Raw genomic sequence first — 21,415 nt, forward strand, 5'->3', positions numbered from 1 at the left:
AAACCGTTTTCAAAAATCCACAGCATTACCAGTTCACATGCATAACGTGCCAGGGACAACATGAAGGCTATTAAGAACTTGAAATGAATATTTAGCACAAATTATTTGAATAATTCCCCCATTATGCCTTTGAAGGGGCAAGCAATGGAGATTTTAGGTGATTTGGTTTAAACACATAGTACTACACCCTCCATTTCTCTGGAAGAATTGTGGAAACTTGTGTAAAAATTTCAGCACCCCGTTATCATTCAGCATATACACAGCATCCTTTCTTCTAGGTGGGGAACAACTGTAACCTAGGAATGGAAGAAAACCTCTTTATTAAAATTCAGACTTAAATATTACCGAACATACCTCCATCAAACATGGTTATCCTCTCCAGGATCATTAAAATTTGATAATTTGTTACTCAACTCTCTGGAAATGTATCAAAGTCAGGGTCTGTAACCTTGCTAATGGAACTTTTAAAGAAAGTCTTGTAAGTTCACATCCTAAAGCAATATAGTCGTTGATGAAAGTTTCAGGACCCAGGATTTTCATGATCATTTCCATAATTAAGATTTCTGCCTGATGTTAATTTCCCCAGGGTCTGCCCAACTTCTCAGAAGGGATATTTCCTAATTTATGATACCGTGTTCGTGAGGGCTCTGTAGCATCAAGGAAGATTGCTAAGCATGTGTAGCCTGAGTTATGACAAAGTGAGGGTAGCCAATAATTATTGAGCACTCTCTCTCTGCCACACACTATGTAAAATTATCATCACCATCTCCATTTTTTCAAAAGGAAAAGTTGAAATACAAAAGAACTAATTATGTAAATTATCAATAGTCATACAACTAGTAATGGCAGGGCCAGGATTCAGGCCTGGGCAGCTTTTCTTCCAGGTCTGAGGGCTTACCTCCTGTGGGGCCATCTGCAACGGCACAGCCTCAGATGAGTGGTTCTCAGTGTGGTCCATGGGCCAGGACTTGTGAGAATGCAGAATCTCGGTCCTACTCCAGATCTACTGAATCAGAAACTCTGGAGCGGGAGGCCCAGCAATGTGTGTTTTCTTCCTCCTGGTGATTCTAATACATGCTCAAGTTCTAGATTCATTTCCTTTGACTTTCACGTCAAGAAAAATGCTATAAATCACAGGGCTCACTAATTAATGCGATGATGCCACAGGCTTCTCAAGGCATCTACCACTCAACAGAGACCAATGTACTGCAGAGAAGCGATCCACATCCAGCGAACATTCCAGCTATAGTCCGACTTGATGATCATGCCTTTCATGTTTGGCTTCGAGTCTGAAATTGCTCTATTTCCCATCTCTCCTGTTGGTTCTATGCTTCAGTTTCCTCGTATTAAAATATAGGTAATGATACTTGCTTTCTTCCCTCACAGAAATAGTCTCAGAATTAATGAGCTATATTAAACTCTTTCTGTTCCTGGAAGAAAGGCAGTATATAAACATTACATTAATATTTTAAACAGGTTAACTTTTTCTATGTGAATAAAAGCCTTTTTTCTTTTGGCGATCAAATATGTTGCCTTTTCCCGAAAGAATTTTTTGATTTTTAAAAAGTTTCTTCTTTAAAGGCACCAACCAGATTTCTTTCTCAACACCAGAGGGAAGAGTATCAAGATGAGAAAGCATTTTTTCTGAGAAGAGCTGAAGTTTTAAAGTTCCTAGTTTTACCGGTAATAAGAGGCAGTGTGATATTGTGGCAGGAAGACCTGGTTAGAGATCCAGTAATGCCAGTAAGTTTAAGCTCTCCATGTTATTCTTTAGCTGTGCACATTAGGGCAGCCTCTTCCTCTTTCTTGGCTTCAGTTTACTGAACTGTAGAAGGTGACAATATAGCACAGAGTTAAAGAGACGGGCCCTGGCTTCAAAGAACTGGGTGTGAATCTTGACTTGGCCGTTCACCAGCTGTGTGACCTTAGGTTAGTTATCTACCCTCTCTGATCTTATATATATAATGAGGATAGTGGTAGGATTAAATAATGCAATAAGTTAAAGTGCTCAGCTCAGTGCCTGGCACTCAAAATAAGCGCTAGCTATTGTTATTAATAAAAATTCACATGTAGACTAGATGATCCCAAAGAAACCTTGCTACTTTGGAATTTTAGGACACTTTCTGAAAGTTTCTCCCAGAATCTCCAGTTGCTTTCTTTCCTAAGGATTCAACATTCATCATGTATTTATTGAGAACCTACTATGCGCCAGGACCATTCGAAGCACTAGGGCTGCATTGAGCACAGATAAAAATCCTTGCCCTCTTGGAGTTTACATGTTAGGAGGAGCTAGCCTTTCTTGAACTATTCTAGGTACGTAGAAGTACTCAATACACCTTGGTTCCATTGAATGGAATTCATTTTTTGGACTGAAAAAATCTTCAACACAGACAGGAAACTCTTTTTCTTAGCCTACGCCTACTCAAAGAGATAAAGATCTCCCTTAAATGAGTGCTCTGCTTATTTGTTTATTTATTTTTATGAAGTGACCACTTCCCTCTTAGTGAATGTGTAAAGCATTGTGGGAAGGAGGTGGGTGTCTCTACTTTATCTTGCCTGGGTTAAGGGAAGACTTGACAAATTAGGGTTGGTTGGGAAGGAGGGCACAGTGGCTTGATTAGCGGAAAACAAAAGATATTTTGAAATGCATCTGTGTAGTTGCCAATTCCTGTTTGCACATTGAGAATAAAGGGGTTTTGAAATTCAGCTACCTGTCTGCGTAGGGGGATATTAATCCATCTAGAGGTTTTGGGAAATCTGAAATGATGCTGCTCCAACCTGTTGGCAGGAAGGTGTGGTTAAACCTTTCTGGATTCAGACAGAAAATGTTCCTCCTGAAGCTTTGTCTCCATGGCACAGGAACAATAGTGCCAGATCTCAGCTGATGTAAACATTTTAAGCAGGAAGGAATGCACTTCTTTTATTTCCTACAACATAAATTAAACATCGCAGCAGACATCAGGCTGGGAAAAGTTACAGGAACCTAAGGTACTTCCAGCATTTTATTAATGCAGTCTGGCCAGTGGGTTCTGAGGGGCAGTGAGATCACCAGCAGGTATGGAGTCCTGGGTAACTCCCAGCCAGCCCCACAGGCAGGCTGGGGCTCAGGAGGGCAGTTCTGGCTCCGGATGCTGTATCGCATCCAGCCCACTTAGGTCTGGAGACAGGAGCTGGAAATACAGGCAGAGAGACGGGGCCAAAGAGCCTTATCAGCAACTCGCAGCAGCATCGAACCATGGTCAGAACAAGCTGGGAAGTGTCGAGATCAGAGACCAGGCTGCGATGGTGAGGGAAGGGGCCAAAGTTGTGCCCAGGCTAGAGCAGGGGCTGCACCAACGTGCTTGTCCACATGGAAAGTGCATGTGGTTGCAATGAGACTTGCTAGCAAAAGAAGGTGAAGTCCAGAGTGTTGAGTCAAACTGGAGACCACTTTAGCATCCAAGGAGACATCAGGCTATAGTGGATGTATTAGTTTCCTAAGGCAGCTGTGATACATTACCACAAACTTGATGGCTTACAATATATATTTAATCTCTTACAGTTCTGGAGGCTGGAAGTCTGAAATCAAGGTGTTGGCAGGCTCTGGAGGCTCTGAGGGAGAATCCATTCCATGACTCTCTCCTAGCTTCTGGTGGCTGCATGGCCATCCTTGGTGTTCCTTGGCTTGTAGATGCATCACTCCAACCTCTGCCACTCTCTTCACATCATTTTCTCCTCTTCTAATAAGGACACTTCTTCTAATAAGGTCATTGGATTTAGGGCTCACCGAAAATTCAGGATGATCTTATCTTGAGATTCTTAACTTAATATATCTATAAAGACCATTTTGCCAAAAAAGGTCACCTTTACAGGTCTGGGGTTTAGGACTTTAGGTCATATCTTTTCTGGGGCCACTGTTCAACCCACTACAGTAGATAGAGATATAAAGTCAGAAAACTTGGGTTTTAATCCCGGTTAATAATATGATAATACCTGTACTTTAAGTTTTTACCATTTGTCGGGCACCCATTCATGATTATTGAACATATACTGTATGCCAGGTACTATTCTAGATTCTGGGACTTCAATAATAAACAAAACTGGAAGAAATCTCTATCCTCATGGAGGCTACACTCTAGCAGGGGTGGGTGGACATAGACAAACAAACAATAAATTAAAGTACATGGTATATCTGATGGTGATGAGCACTGCAGAGAATGTGAATTAGGGCGGGTGGATAGGAAATCCTGGGGCGTGAGAAGGGTTGCAGTTTTAAATAGGATGGTTCAGGAAAGCTTCAGTAAAAGCTACCGTTTGAGCAAAGTCTTCAGGAAGGGGAGGAAGTGAGCCTGGTAGACACCCGGAGAAAAAGTCTTCCGGGTAGAGGGAACAGCAAGTGCAAAGGATCCGAGGCAGGGGGATGAATAAATAGGTCAGCCAGGCAGAAAGGGCATGAGCCAGAGGGAAGGGTTGAAGTGGATGAGGTGGGAGAGATAACGGAGGCCGGATTGTGCACGCACAGCTGGCTGTTTACAGCGAGGACTTTGGCATTTGTTTGGCATGGAATGCGGAACCAGTGGGGATTTTGAGAAGAGGCGTGGCATGATGTGATTCCATGATTGCAGGACCACTTCTGTATCTATTGGAGACAGACTCATGTGGAGGCGAAGGCAGAGCCGGAAGACCATTGGAACTACTGTCCCAACCCAGAGGAGAGATGACTGGGGCTTGGACTGGTGGAGACTGGGAGAAATAATGGATGTTCTGTGTGTATTCTGGAACTACTAGAATATGCTGATGGTTGATTGTGTGAGATAAAGGAATGGAGTCAAGGATCCTCCAAGCTTGTGGGCCTGAATACGGGAAGCAGTTACTGAGATGGGGTAGTGCTAATTACTTCACATGCAGTAGACAACCCACTGCTCAGCCCTGTAAGACTGTAACATTATACTCATTTTATAGATGAAGAAACTGAGTCTTTCGAAACTTAAGTAAACTGTTAAGATCATAAATACGTGAAATAGGATTTAGACCCAAGTCTCTGATATTTATTATCTCAGACTCCTAACTCCCAAAGCCCCAGTTTTTTTCTCTGTAAAAAGAATCTTATTATCTTATCTATACCCACAGGATTGTAAAGGTTGTGTGAGAATGAATGTAAAAATGTTTTATAAACTACAATGTACTATACAATTCCGTATGTTATCTATTGCTATGTAACAAAATAGCCCAAATTTTATGATGTAAAATAACAATAATTTATTATTATCTCCCACGCTTCTGGAGGTTGACAGGGCTTGACTTGGTAGTTCTTGCTTGGATCTCTCGCGTGCTTGCAGTCAGATAGTGCTGGGGTCAAAGTCACCTTAAAGACTTCCGCACTCACGTGTCTGGTGGGTGATGCTGGCTGTTGGTTAGGACCTCAGTGGGATTGTCGGCTAAAACACCAACCCACGGCCTCTTCATGTGACCCAGGCTTCCTCACAGCGTGGTGGCTGGGTTCCAAGAGCAAGCATCCCTAAGAGAAAGAATCAAGTAGAAGCTGTATTGTCTTTTATGATTGAGCCTGGGCAGTCACATGGAATCCCTTCTGCCATACTCTATTGGAGGCAGTCAGAGTTCCACCAGGTTCAAGGGAAGGTATGTAGACACCATCTCTTGGTGGAGAAGTAGCAAAGTCACATATAAGACACATATTAAGAACAGCATTTTGGGGGATGGCCTGGTGGTGTAGTGGTTAAGTTTGCACGCTCAACTTCTGTGGCCCGGGGTTCGTGGGTTCAGTCCTGGGCACGGACCTCTGCACCACTCATCAAGCCTCGCTGTGGCAGTGTCCCATATATAAAGCAGAGGAAGACCAGCACAGATGTTAGTTCAGGGCCAATCTTCCTCACCAAAAAAAAAAAAAAAAGAAAGAAAGAAAAGAAAAGGATGTGGGATGAGAGATATTGTTACTGCCATCTTTGGAAAATATGATCTACAACAAAGTGGAAGATATTTTTAGAAGGGAAGTTCATCAAGGCAAGAAGCCTTGACAAAATTAGTGAGATTGGGCTCTGCGTTTAAGCCAGACACAAGTAAACAGAGAAATTTAGAGGCGGTAACTAGGAACAGCCTCCCAGGGTTGCAGCAGAGTAAGCAGACAGCATCACACAGCCAGATGATGATGGATGTCTTGGCCCAGAACAGGAAAATTCTGCTCATTGTTGCATTTTTTCCTATCTTTTTTATGATGTGTTCCTAAAAGTATGAAAAAGAGCCCCAGGTAATAATGTTATAGAAAAAATAAAAGCTATAGGGAAACACAGCAGAAAAACAATTACCCCTCATCCCACCACACAACTAGAATTGAGTAAATGTGCTGGTGTTGGGTCCTGTTGTCTGCCTGAGTGGAGCCAGTGCAGAGCATAAGGGGTTTGGGCTTGGAAATCCCACAGACCTGGGTTTGAGTTCTCTTTTCATTGGATGATGTCGGGCAAGTTACTTAACTTCTCTGTGCCTCAACTTCCCAATCTAGAAAATGCTGATAATTATGAAATAATCTTATAATATGGTCCAGGGGCTGGGAACTAGTAAGTTCTCAATGCGTATTAGCTTATAAAATCACTATTAAGTAAATATAACATTCTTTTTACAAAAATGGTCTCATTTACAAAAACACCATGCATGCTGTTTTGAATCTGCTTTTTTCACATAACGGTTTTATGTTCAACATCTTTCTGTATGCCTCTGGAAACAGACACCTATATCACTGTCTTTATGAGATGCACACCTCCTCATTGTATACATGAACTACAATTTGTTTCACAGCTTCTAACTGTTGGATATTTAGCTTTTTAAAAAATTAGTTTCTACCTATTGTATGTAATACTGCAATAATCAACTTAAATACTTGCCTAATTATTTTCTTACTTCTTGGTACATTTGTTCAATAAACGGATGAATATTGGTGAATTTCTGGAAGTGGATTTGCTGGGCCCAAACTGGCCCATTCAAGTTTTTTTTTTCAGCTCACTTTTTATTATGAAAAAATTCAAACCAACAGAAAATTAGAAAGGATTGTATAATGAACAGTAATATATGGCTATCACGTATATTTATCCTGTTAACATGCTGCCATATTTGCTTGATTTATGTTTTTCTTAAGTATTTAAAAATCAAACACATCCATCATGACATTTTGCCCTAACATTGTAGTGTGTTTCATGACAATGAGGACGTTTTCCTACATAACCATTATACCATTATCATACATAACAAAATTAAGTAAATTCCCTAATATCATCTAATACAGCTTATTTTTAAATTTCCTGATTGTCCAAAATGCCTTTTACATCTTTTACAGTATTTTTTTTCAAATCAGGACCCAATCAAGAACCTGAATTACCTTTGGCTATTAGTGTCTCTTAAGTGTCTTACAGCTAAAGCAGTCCCTATCAACTTTGATCCCCCCTTTTAACATTGACTTGTTGAGGAGCCCAAGCTGGTTGACCTTTTCCCCTTCTGATCATTACAAACCCTCACTTTAAAGAAAATTCTCAGAAGTGAAATTGTCGGACCGAAAGGCCATGCTGGTTGTAGGCAGCCCTCCTGGTGTGAGCACCTAGCACCGTGCAGTGTGGGCTGCTCCAAAATGAGGCCCTACTTGGTAGACAGACGCCCTTAATTACAAGGGTTAGCTTTGGCAGTTCTCTGGAGAGGGCTCACCCTTCCAGGAGGGATTCAGGAGTCCGTTGTTCAGTACAAAGTTTCCTCCGGGTAGGTGAGTCTTTCCTGGGTACATTTCTGCTCCTGCTGGTGGGGTGGCGGAGAGTAGACCTTAACACTCACAGATGTCCATTGAAATCCTGGTTCTGCCTGTTACTAGGGTAACTTGTCACCTTGGAAAAACCACTTAAAATTCCATTCTATTTTGCACTCTTATATGTGCAAGAGACAGAGTCCTTTCTGATGGACACGCCTGTCTTACACACTGCTGGGTGGCAGAGACTGCCACTGAGAAGTGGGCAAGTCTCTTATCCTCCAAGACAGGGCTCCTCGAACATTTATGTGCATAAGAACCACCTGGAGGGCAAGGAGGGCATGTAATAATCAGAGATTCCCCTGAGATTCTGATTCAGGTGATAGGATCCAAGAATCTACTTTTCTTAACAGCCACCCTAAGAGACTTCAACTCAGGTGGTCCAGGGACCAAACTTGAAAAAATCTGATCCGGGAACCTCAGTTTACTTGTCAGTATTAGGTAACACTTTATAGCAATTACTATGTGCCAGACGCCCTTCTAACTACTCTACACACATTGGCTATCAATCCTCACAGCCACCTTGTGAGCTAGATACTCCTTGTACCCATGTTTTATAAATGAGGAAATTTAGTCTCAGACAGGGTAAATTGCCCAAGGTTCACACTGCTAGTTGGTGACAGAGCCAAGAGATGATAATACATGTGAAATAAAACTTAAATTGATTTTTAAATTCTTAGAGTAAGAGGTTACTACTATTTGGTGGTGTGCAAGGAGAATTTCCCATTATGGTCAAAGAGGTATGTCTGAAGTACTCTTTGTCATTTTACTGAAACCGAGGCCGACTATCCAGACAGTGGATGAATGCTTGGCAAATAGATTCACTCAATCAATAAATATGTTCTAATATATTCCAATACTCTGCAAATGTTAGTCCTTGAGCCCTCACACTGATGATACACTTCTATATGTCCTCTCTTGAATTTTCTTCCTGATCCAGTTCTGCTATGTCCACACAATCCCACCAACTAGAGGTCCAGTTGATCAGTCACAGCAACCATGGATTGACAAGTGACCTTGCTGCCTTTGTTTTTTCCTCTGCGTCTGCTGTGTTGATATGGTGGGTAAATCTTTGAACTGGAGCTCTTCAATGCAGAGTCCAAGTACTGATCATGTCACCGGTCATTGTGAGACTGTAGTCTGGTCCCTTTGCCGCTTAAGGCTTCCAATTTGCTCACATAAAGGATGATGTTTAAAAGGATGGGTTTGGATTCAAATTTCAGCTCTGACATCAGGAAAATGGATTACAGTCTTTGATCGTGAGTTGCCTCCTCTATCAGGTGAGGTGATGTTCTCAGTCATTAGCAGTGAGGGCTTTGGAGATATTTTGCCTGTGTTTGAGTCTCACCTCAATTGTTTATCAGCTCTGCGAACCTTTGGAAAATAACTTGCCTTCTCTGTAAAATGGGGCAAATAACATCTACGCTAGAGGATTAGTGTGAGGATGGAATGAGTACTATAGTAATGCCCTGAGCACAGAGCCTGGCATATAGTAAATCATCACTAACGTTAGCCATGTTATTGCTATGAAAATGGGGCCATCATACCTACTCTCTTGGGAGTTTGAAAGAATGTTTGTAAATTATTCTGATGTTTTGAAACTGCTCTATAAATAGTAATTGTTATGACTGTTATCACTATACCATGAGGTTAAGCTCAGAGATTTACAAGAATTTTTCCAGTGATAACATTCTGTGATTTTTAAAAAATAACAAAATAAATGACCTGCCATTTTAACTTTGAGAGATGTGGCGCCACCACAAGAAATAACCACGTGATGTTTCTAAGACTCTTTAGGTGATGAGGAGCTCTGAACTCAGGTCTGCCTTCCAGAAAACAAGCTGTCGGCTTAAAGGGTGAGAATTGATATAGATGTTTCTAGCGAGAAATTTCAGTACCTGAAGATTAGACAAGATCATTGAGATTCACTATTCTTTCAACTAATGGAAATGTCAGTTCTTTTGAGAGTGGTTACATTATTCAATTTGGGGATAAGAAACACACAATCCTAAAGGATGCTTTTAGAAACCAAAGTTAAGTCTTAGACTATCCTGTTCTGATACCATCCTGGTGAACCTATCCAGCTCCCCCTGTACCCTGGGAGAGATTGTCGTGGTGAGGTTGCCAAATAAAATACAAGATGCCCAGGTAAATTTGAAATTCAGGTAAACAATGAATATATTTTAGTATAACTATGTTTACTTATGTATGTGTATATGGACAAGTATGTCTCAAATATTGCAAATATTTATTGGCTAAATATGGTAACTCTAAGCTGTGGTGCAGGCAGTGCTTCTCAGACTTCACTATGCACATAAATCCCTTGGGAATCTCCTTAAAATGCAGATTCTTATTCAGTGGTTGTGATGTTGAGGCTGCTGTTTTGAGGATCACATCCGAGTGGAAAGGGTGAAGGGTAGAGTTCCTCAAACTTGCCGGGTAGCAGAATCACCTGTGATGCTGGTTGAAAATACAGATACTTTGCCGTAACAACAGACCACAGACTGTGTGGTTTAAACAACAGAAAGCCTGGAAATCCAAGATCAAGGTACCAGCTGGGTTTGGTTTCTCCTGAGGCCTTTCTCTTTGGCTTGCAGAGAGCCAGCCTCTTGCTGTCTCTTCACATGGTCTTTTCTCTGTGCCCACATGCCCCTGGAGTCTCTCTGTGTGTCCTGTTCTCCTCGTGTTATAAAGACACCAAACAGATTGGACTAGGATCTACCCTAACAGCCTCATTTTAACTCAATGACCTCTACAAAGGCCGTATCTCCAAAGAAAGTCATATTCTGAGGGACTAGGGGTTAGGGCTTTAACATAGGAATTTTGGGGGGACACAATTTAATCCATAACACTATGTAAGACTCTCGGAGACAGAATTTCTGTGGGAAGGATTTGCAGAGGCTTAACAATGTTGCCAGCAAGAAGCACTGGTTGAAGAATAACATACCAGGTGAGTTTTATCAGGCAAATGTAAGAAATCTGGTCAATGAATCTTAAACTTGAGCATGAATCAGAATGACCTGAAGAACTTGTTAATCCCCTCCAAGTTTCTGATTTGAGAGTTTGAGGTGGAACTCCAGATTCTGGTTTTCTAAGAAGCAGCCATTCTTCAGATCTACCACCTTAGACAAATCTCCACACCTCTCTAAAAAGCAGGGACAGTAGTAACATGTTCCTCATGTGGCTGGAGTGTGGATTTCCTGAGATTAGGAGGCAAAAGCTCTTGGGGACTCCAGAGCCCTATATTAGATTTAGGTGAGTTACAGTGATACCTTTTCTACAAGTTCTAAAACATACTAACCAAAGTCATTGTATTTTCAAGAACAGAAAAATGTTGACTTTTTTTTTTTAACTTTCCTCTAACTCTATTCTTGAAAAAAGTCAGTGAACTGTATTTCATTCTTGTCACCATAATGGTCTTTATTAAATAGCACATTATTAGATTCCACGAGGCCATTTTCCTAGATGCAATGGGGGTTTGAAGATCAAATCTACCCACTTTGGGGATGCAAAAGAGTTAGAAGGACCCAAAATCATGTGATTAAACCTTCAGTCTCCTGAGAAAATGCTTTCTTCTTACGACTAGAATTCCTGAGACAAGAGTTACTTTGATGTCGATTGTGTTAATAAACATGTAAACGAAGTCTTCCAGAAAGAGTAATCAATAGCGTTTTTTTTACAAATCTCTAAAGCACTTATGAGACTGAGCCTTTCTGGCATGTTAGAAGTCTATAGTTTAGCCAATCCAGATAAATAAAGAGGTCTTAAGAAAATGTCCTTTTCTCTAAATGGTAGTTTCATAAGGGTATCCCATTAAAAACCAATACTCTGTCATTTGCTCTTTTTTCTGAAATGGGAAGTGATTGGCTGATATGCAATTTTAAAGGTCTTGTTTATAATAATGGAATCATAAGTTGATGGTTTTATTGTCATAAATAGCGGGTCAGAGCATCTCTTGGAAGTCCAAGAAACCAGAGCGGGGAGATGGTTTCTGCTGTTGTGTGCTCTTCTTAAACAGGCTACTTTCAGAACTTAGTCTCCCCTTTGATGCAACGGGTTTAAGAATGCTACCTACTAGGTGAGAATTAAATATGTGCAAAGCCCCTTCTATGCACATGGTTAAACATAGTTAGCTACATAAATGGCAGGTGTTTTATTATTTATATGGTTATACATTTGAATGTGTTGTCATTATTTTTTCTGCTCATTTTAACTTTTTCATTTTCTTCCTTTCCTTGGTCTTCCTAACCGAACAATCAAAACATCAGATCTGTTTTGAGTTAGTGCACTTTGACCAGAAACATTGTGAGGTAGGCTATTTGTTTATTTGTTTTCTTTTTGACTTTAAGTGATAAGGAAGCTGAGACTCAGAGTTTAAATAATTTGACCAAGGTCAACCAGCTGGTTGGGACAAAGCAGAGTCTGAACACAGGATTCTGACTGCAAACGCCATTCTCTTGGGTTTAGGCTCCTCCACTTGTTCTGGACTCAAGGTTGACGGTTATTGGGTTTTAATGTTGAACACTGATATAGGGAAAAGATGTACAATTCACTACTGTTAACTTAGGGGCAAACCATCCAGCTGGTTCGGTAGTTGATTCTTTGGTCTCTTGGACAACAGATTTTGGCTGTTGGGTTCGTTAATAATTCTGCAAGAGATTTATCAATTTAACACTGTGGAATTCTTGGTTAAGAGGTAAAGAATGGTTGAAGAGTAGAACGAGTCTTCTGTTGAAAACTAAGATGTGGTATTCAAAATGTCTAATCAGACTGGATGCTGGGGTGTTAGTCTATCTGTGTTAATGCTTTAGCTGCTAGATTGAAGAAGTTCTGGGCAGCTGGGGTAGAGGTTGGATACTTGGGAGCTTAGGGCAGTGGCTATTTACCAACCAATCAGTGTTTAAATAGCTTAACTACTGGCACAGCAATACCATTGTGAACAGGGTGAATATCTACAAAGGTTGAAAGCTTGAGTTCCTAAATATCCCCATTCCTTTGGATATTCAATGAAGATTGACATTAGTGGTACAAAAACAAATTTGCAGCACCAAGATTTTTAATTTTGGGGGCTAGTAAGAACTATAAAATAAAGGTTAAAATTAGGGTTTAAACTAAAAATGCCAGATACTCTTAACATAAGTATGCATCATAATTGTCTATGCAGATTTACCAAAATTCTTGTGCCTATGAAATTTGCTATGATTTTGATTCAGTAAGAGTGGAGTGTGTCCCTGGAATCTGTGTTTTTGTGAGTCTTCCTTAGATGCATCTGATCCGTGTTGTATTGGACATCTTTTGTTTTACCCTCCAGATGTAGACTCAACTTTTTTTTTACCATGCCCTATTCTCAGAAGGCCAAGCTCTATGGACTGGACTGCCTTGGTGAACTCCCTTGTTTTCTGGCTTCCTATTGGGAACAGCCAATGGAAAGCCCTGGAAGGATATGGGAGAAGGGAAGGAGGGAGAGGCTGGGGCATTTTATTCCTTTGGCTCCCTCCTTAAGGGATCACTTTGCACTGGCTGTCACTTTAACAAAAATCACAGATCTTTGGAAGTAGCCCCTTTCCTTTTGTCTCTTTCTTTCCAAGTTCTCATAACTCCTCTTTCCTGGCCTCTTCCAGCTAAGGGGTGAGAACAGCTCTGTTGGCACTAACATCAGGGCACTGTTACAGTCTTTATGGTTTTCTTACACCCTTTGTAAATAAGTCCTTTATTAAAACTCTCCTCGTTATTCTATTTGACTGTGCCATTTATTTCCTGCTGGGACTCTGCCTAACAGACACTACCTTATCTACTTCCCTAACCTTTCACTGGACTTAAAGGATCTGTAAGAAACCTCCCATTACCAACACTGACTCTTTCCATAGCTCAGATAAGTCAGAATAAATTCTGTCATGGTTGGTTTCTCCAAGGTGCAAAGAGAAATACGGAAAACCAGCTGGAATTCTAACATTTACCTTCTAATATCCTGCTTCCTTTGTGTGAAATCTCTGAAGAAAGTCTGGCCAATCCCAGATGGCAAGCAAATAAACTGACAATGATCCAAGGGACAAAAAAACCTGGCCAATCCCAGATGGCAAGCAAATAAACTGACAATGATCCAAGGGACAAAAAAACCTAAGTGGACATTGTAAGTTTTATTCAAATTATGCAATATGATTAAAATATAAAGGAGTTTGCTCCCAAGGAGAAATACTTAAAGAGGCCTTAACTAGGTCTCTGTTTGACAGCAGAATTTTATGCCTCTCAGTATTTGCATGGTCAATTAATCCCTTAAAGTGATGACTAGTAGGCAATTTATTTGGATGGTACAAGAGGCTAATTGGTAATATTGTTACACAAAATCTTGTGGGTAAAAATTATGCCTGTCTTTTAAAAAATGTGCCTTTGGTATTTGAAGGGAGAGCTCTAGCGCCTTGGGCCTCAGAGGAATTCAGTCTGCCGATGTCAGAATTAATGAAGAATTTGGAAACTTAAGTGTACGATGGATGGAGTGAAAAATGCATTAAAGGTTAATGACATTAGACTAGCAGGAGAGCCACATTTTCTGGTGATCATAGACTCTGAGGCTTTCATCTGCAAATGCCTGGGAGAATGTTGAACATCTTGGAATTTGTCCCATCACCTTTGGTTAAATTTTATCAGCCTGCTATTCAGCAAGATGCTCCAAGGGAACTCCCCCTACCCTCCAGCTCTGACCTGTTCCTTCATTCAAAAAATGTTTTTTGAGTACCTACTCTGTGCCAGGAACCTTTAAAAAAACTGAAAATGGTGATGAGTCAAACACATACATTGCCTTCTCTCGTGGGGATTACAATGGAGTGAAATGGACAGGTTTTCTTAAATAACAGAATGAGTACACATTTACATTCTGAGCTACAGATATTGCATTGCTTATAATATTATGTACTCGAAAAACAAGAAATCTTCCTGTTTCAAAACACCCTAAACACTGGATGAAATATAATAAGAAACATTTCAAATGTGGGGTTGAAGCCCTCCAAAAATCAGAGAAATTCTCAGAAGCCAGAAAAAATAAAAACAAAACCTGAAAATGAGAGAGGAGCATGTGCTAAAGATCCGGTTGCTTTGTTTGTGGAGCAAAAAGGGAAAATTCTCCCAGATAGCACATACAAGGGAACAGTTCACCCTGAATGAGAATCAATAGACACACTGGACAGTAGAATTTAAGCCCCTCAACTAAGGTAATATTCTGAAGGAAAGCAAGATTGTGCTCCAAGAGCATTGAGCCAAATAATCTGGCATAAAGTGGGCCAGCCATGTGTTGTGGAAGCTTCGCTGAAGACACCATGCTAGGAGTGGGCTCTGAGGGATGAGTTGGACTGATGGAGTTGTGGTCAGTCCTAGCAGAAAGTTGACCGCGTGAAAAGTTGTCTGTGGCAGGGGGGGTCCTGGTATGTCGGAAGGACTGAAAGGCTGCTGGGGCTGGAGAGAGAGTTGAAGGGGAAAATCGTGCAGTACCAGACTTGAAATCTAAGCCAGTAAAGGGCCAGTCTTCACAGCCAGGATTTTCACCCACATCCGGAAAGGAATGGGCAACTATTGAGTGTTTTAAGCAGTGTGACAACATCAGAATTTCTGTTTTAAAATCTCCTTCTTGTCACTTTGTTTAGTAGGAAGAGCAGCAGGGTAAGAGTAGAAGATGATCCAGGTGACAGAGCATGTGGCTTAAACCCTGGTGGAACCAGAACATCGTGAACAGAGCATCATGAAATGCAGAGAGGTGAGACAGCCGCTAGAGAAGACTATAGGACTTTATTCAGGGCTTCAGTTATATGTCCGGTGTTTAAAAGGAGTAGACAGAATACTCTAACATAAGCAAAAAACCTGCATTATACACATGCATGGATTTTTCCAGTTGAAGCATTTAAAAACAAAACATGAAATATAGAACACCAAAACAAACCACCACCAAAACCAAAAATTTGTTTTTAAGGAATGAAGAAGAAAAATACAGTTGCATTAAGTTCTGGTGCAGAAGTGGATACAGAATATTTATTTCAGGATTAATATATGGCAATGTTTATTCACGTCCTCCGCCCTGCCCTAATTCCGCACTCTTCCACCTCCACATACCATTTTTCCTCTGGCTCCCTCTCTTCCCCTAATGACTCAGTTCCTTCCCCTCCTTCTTTCCATGTCTTCATTTGGCTAATTTTTATTTCTTTCAGATTTTTAAATTAATAACAAAAACTAACACCATTTGAGAGGTTTTGTTTGATGGCTGTGCTGAGTGCTTCTAGGCAGATAATTTTTTAGTTCTTACAATGACTCTGTGAGGTAGGTGCTTACATTCCCATTTGCAGATGAGAAAACTGAGCCTCAGGTAAACCAAATTACGTGATAAAAGGTCCGAAACTTAGTAATGGTAGAACCAGGATTTAAACCCAAGCATTCCTTTAAAAAGACTGGGGCACCCATAGACTTCGACACCTGTGCCTCAAACTTTAAATTGAATATATGTCGCCTGGGATCTTGCTAAAATACAGATTCTGATTCTGTTGGCCTGTGATGGGGCCACAGTTTTGCTGGTCCATGGACCCCACTTTGAGTAGCACTAGTGGACAATAGGCATTCAGTGAATATTTATTAAATGAAACAATGAATGAAACAATTTGGGAAAGAAAGTGCTAAGATGTGTATGTTAGTTGCTTTCTTTGGAAATCCTATTGTTGCCTTGCACTATGGTTGTCCGAGTAGTAATTTTTTAGCTAAATGTTGATTAAGCAGCTACTATGGCTAGGGCACTGTGGAAGATGCGTGGGTGAATGAAATATGACTTCTCTTCTGGGCTGGAAGCCGGAGATGGCATTGTCAGGCAGGCAAGGACTCTGGCTCAGCAGTAGTTCCTGAAATGCGGTCACCCCCAGCCTACTTTCCCTACCACTAGTCGTCACAAAGTAACCATTAGTGCCAATCTTGGTGCTAAGTGGTGTACATGCACCATTTCGTTTGAACCCCTCAACATTCCTACACTTGAAATACTATTGTTTTTCCTCTTTTACACATGGGGAAATCGTGGCAGAGAGCAGTTAAGTACCTTACCCAGGTTCACAGCAAGGCTGACATTGGAATCAAAGGGGTTCTAATTCCAGAGCCCCGTTTCTTTGCCATTATGCTCTTCTGCCAATCTGAAGCCGCAAAATTGCAAGCATAGAGAGTTGTGTTTTTTTCTTTTTTTAATTTTGAGAAATACAGAACATGTAAAATATAGAAAATTATATGACAAACACTGGGATTTTCACATTGATAAAGATTTACTTTTGTCAGTCTCGTTTCATAATTTTTAATATAAAAGAAACAAAACATAACAGGTAATGTTGACCTTCCCTTTACCCTTCCCTATTCCCATTTCCTCTCCTACCCTCTCCTGTGTTAGGGAGGTATACCTCAGGTCATGTTTACTATGTCTAGAAAATATTTTTTTTTTAATTTTTTGTTTATTGCAGTAACATTGGTTTATGACATTGTAAAAATTTCAGGCGTACATCATTGTACTTCTATTTCTTCATAGATTACATCATGTTCACCACCAAAATACTAATTACAACCCATCACCACACACATGTACCGAATTATCCCTTTCACCCTCCTCCCTCCCCCCTTCCCCTCTGGTAACCACCAATCCAATCTCTGTCCCTATGTGTTTGTTTATTGTTGTTATTATCTACTACTTAATGAAGGAAATCATACGGTATAGAAAATATTTTTCTAGAAAACATTTGTATATACACGTATATACAGTGATGCACTGCATAATGATGTTTTGGTCAACGACAGACCCCATATACAACAGTGGTCCCTTAAGATTAGTATCATATAGCCCCGGTGTGTAGTAGGCTATCCCATCTGGGTTTGTGTAAGTACACTCTGTGATGTTCATACAATGGCAAAATCGCCTAATGATGCATTTCTCAGAACGTATCTCCATCATTAAGCGATGCATGACTGTAGTATTGTTTGAGTATTTAAAATATTCAAAAATTATAATATGCTATATGAAACAATCTACAATGTACATTTTTCACTTGGCATTATGCTTTTTATATCTGTCCATGTTGAATCAATAGTATAGCTTTTTCATTTTACATTCTACTACATTCCATCTTAACTACCTATTCTACTATTGATGGAGGTTTAGGTTGTTTAGAATACAATTTCATGAATGCTGCTGTAAACATTCTCAAATAGTCTTCTGGGATACAAGTGCAAGAATTTCTATAGAGTATATACTTAGAAATGGAATTTTTGGGTCTAGATCTCCTTTTTAAAAATTACCAATATATTGCCAAATTGTTCTCAAAAGTGGTTGCAGCAGCTCAATTCCTTCCAGAAGTATACATTGTTATCAACACTTTGTGAGGTCAATTTTTCCCCCTATTTGAGGAGTATAAAATGGTGTCCTATTGTTAGTTTAATTTGCAGTACTTTGGTTGCTAGTCAAAGTTGAGCATTTTTTTTTCTGGTAATTGGGTTTCTACTTTGTTTGTATCTTTGGCTCATTTTTTCTAACTCTTTTGTAGAAGTTCTTATCTGTTCTGAATGCTGTTTCCTATTTGGTATGCATTACAAATAGCTGTTCGTATTCTCTTGCTTCTTTATATTAATTTTATGTTATCCATAAGCTGATACTTTTTATTTTGGGCAAATAATTTTTTTCTTTTGGAAATTGTGTTTTTCCTTTATTAAGGGCTTCTTTGTGAGAGGCAGCATAGTGGAATGGTTAGGAGATTTGTCTCTGGAGCCAGACTGCCTGAGATGGAAGCTGGATTCACTTTCCCATCCTATCCTGTCCTGTCCTATCTATCTTATCATATTGCATTCATGAAGACCTTTAGTACAATGTTGAACAGTAGAGGTGGTTGGAAGAGGTGGGGCCAGTGGAGTTCCTTGTGAAGTAGCAGCATTGTCTTGATTGGGAATTATAGAATTCCTTTTTAGGAATGTTCTGTCTAGCAGGCACTGAGGTAAGGATAGCTTTTGTTGCTGGTGCCTCATCCTTGTAGGAGTTTTGGTCAAGTGATTGTTTGCAGGGAGTAGTCATACTCTATTCTATATGAGTATAGCAGACTCAAGTCAGAAATGCTGAAAACTATTTTAGGTCCACCACTAATTTACTGTTGGACCTCATATGTTTTTTAGTTGCCTTTTTATTTGTTGATGTCCCTCTTGACTCATGAGGATAATGCCCAGGTTAATATTACTGTTCCAAAAGCCTAAAATTGTATCTGGCATATTATAGGCAGATATTTATTAAAGGATTAAATTCATGATCTCACTTTACCTCTCTGTTCAATGATATCTATAAAATGGGGTCAGTGGAACTTGCTCTACCTCCCACAATGAGTTGGGAAGATTAAATCAGATAATATTCTTTGAAAAGCTACCCACAGTTTATGACGACCACAGTTCACGGTGGATAGCAGCAGGGAAGGAAGCACGAGTAGGTGGTACCTTTTTCTGTCTCCCACACTAGAATGTGAATTCCATGAGAACAGGAATCTTGTCTGACTTGTTTGTGGCTGTGACCCAAGTGCCTAGAATAATGCCTGGAACTCAGAAATTTGTTGGATAAAAGGAGTAGAGTAGAATTTAATCAAGACCTTTGTTGTACTCAGAGAAAATAAAAGAGAACATAAAGTTGAATTCAAGGGTGTGATGTGAGAACATATATATTAGTGAGGGTGTATATGAGAAGAGTGGAAAAAGAAGAAAGTGGAAGAAAAAAATGGAAGCAAAAACTGTAAATGAGAATGAAGGAAAGATTGTCTAGGACTTAAAAAAATCCTAGACTGAAAAGGTCAATTTGATGTTTGGGGTTGGCTTTCTAACTGAATAGGATCGATTAAATGACTAATTTGATTGCATAAAACTGGTCATTAAGATAGTAAAGGAACCATAATTTAACTGTGAATTCTAGATTTAGTATTTGTAAGTCTATGAAGAGAAGTGAGAGACAAGAGTCTGCAGATCTCTGACCTTTTGCATTCTGTGGAAGTGCTTTAAGAGCTGGACAGTTGCCTGTGCTCTGAAAACAATAATAATGTATCCTGAAGAATTTTGAATTTATACTTGTGTTTTGTCCATCCTAGTATCCTTTGTATTCTCATAAAAGTGGTTTTAGTAGGCATCTGTTGTTTTTGCTTGCCCTGAATCTATTTCCCTTTTTTTCCCCTCCTAACAGCACCCCAATTTGTTTCCAGGAATAACTTCCCAGTCTCATTCATTTGATTTGTGTGAGGATGGACTACTCGTTCATCTCTAGGAGTGGCCATGTGACCCAGGCCAGGGTAATCAACATGGACCATTTTTCCGGTCACAATGCTTGACTCAGAGATGGAGCACAAGGCCCAAGATAGGCAAAGACACTCAATCTTGGCATATTATAGGCAGATATTTATTAAAGGATTAAATTCATGATCTCACTTGGGTCTACTTGTTGTGAAAGGGAAGTCATCCTTCCACTAGGGTTGCTGCATTGACTGTTACTCAAAGGAGAGAACCTGCCCAAGAGAAGCCAACCCAAAGGAAGTGAAACTAATAGAGGAAAAGTGAGTCCCAATGACCATGTTTGAGCAACTGAATTCTTTTTTGCTTGAAGCTCTTGTTTTCTAGCCATTTCAGTTAGGTCAGCCAATAAATTCTCTACTTCATTTAATTTGAGTGGAGGTTCACTTGCAATTCAAAAGAGTCTTGATTAATAAGCTTTGATTTTTTTAAAAAACTTTTCAATGGAATTGATCCTTGAAAGCAAAGCCCTCAGGCCTAGGCTGGTGAAATTCAGGAGTATATATTATACACCTTATTCTAGGTAATTAGTTATTGAAAACACATCTTTGGAAACTTGATCTCTCACCAGTGTTTGCTAGAGGTGGTTTGCATATCTATAACTAGAATTAGATGATCTCAAGTTTATTCCAGGTCAAAAATGTAAAATTCTGGGACAGCTTGTCTTGTAATGACCTCCTGGTCTCTCTTGTATTTGCTAGCAGCTTCCGATGACTAAGGCTAACTCCTACCAGGTTCCAGAGTGTACTCCTGCCATTTGTCAACTTACAAAATGGCAAGTAAGAGGCAAAGTATTTATTTGAGATCAATGAATTGCAATTTGGGGAGCACAGATTCAGGTAGAAACTCAAATAGTGTCCCATTTACAGGAGAATTATGGGAAAAAGGGAGGAAGATGAAGTAAGTTATATTAAAGAAGATTCCATTGGTGCTAGATGAATAAGGCTAGGTTTGTACTTCATAGATTGGCGTGAGATTCGGTCATCAGGCAAAAGGCTAGACTTGTACTTCAGTGATTGGTTAGTGATTCCATCATCAGCAAAGTCCAGTTTCATCAGTCCTTACAAACAGGATCTTCTTGTCTTTACTGACTTCTTAGAATGTTGGCAGTTTGATCTAGTTTGGAAGATAAAGAAAACAAGACACGCAAGGCAATTCCTCTGAAATAGCTGCTTTGGCTCTATTTTACTATGGCTCCGCTCATGTCATCTTTCACACATTCATCCCCCTTTCTTATTTCTGCTCATGTTTCTGATAACACAAGCAGGCACTGCAGCTGTGATAATGGTGACAAAAATTGCTAACATTTTGAATCCTCACAATACC

This window comes from Diceros bicornis, chromosome 2 (genome assembly GCF_020826845.1).
Source record: "Diceros bicornis minor isolate mBicDic1 chromosome 2, mDicBic1.mat.cur, whole genome shotgun sequence".
NCBI classification, from domain to species: domain Eukaryota; kingdom Metazoa; phylum Chordata; class Mammalia; order Perissodactyla; family Rhinocerotidae; genus Diceros; species Diceros bicornis.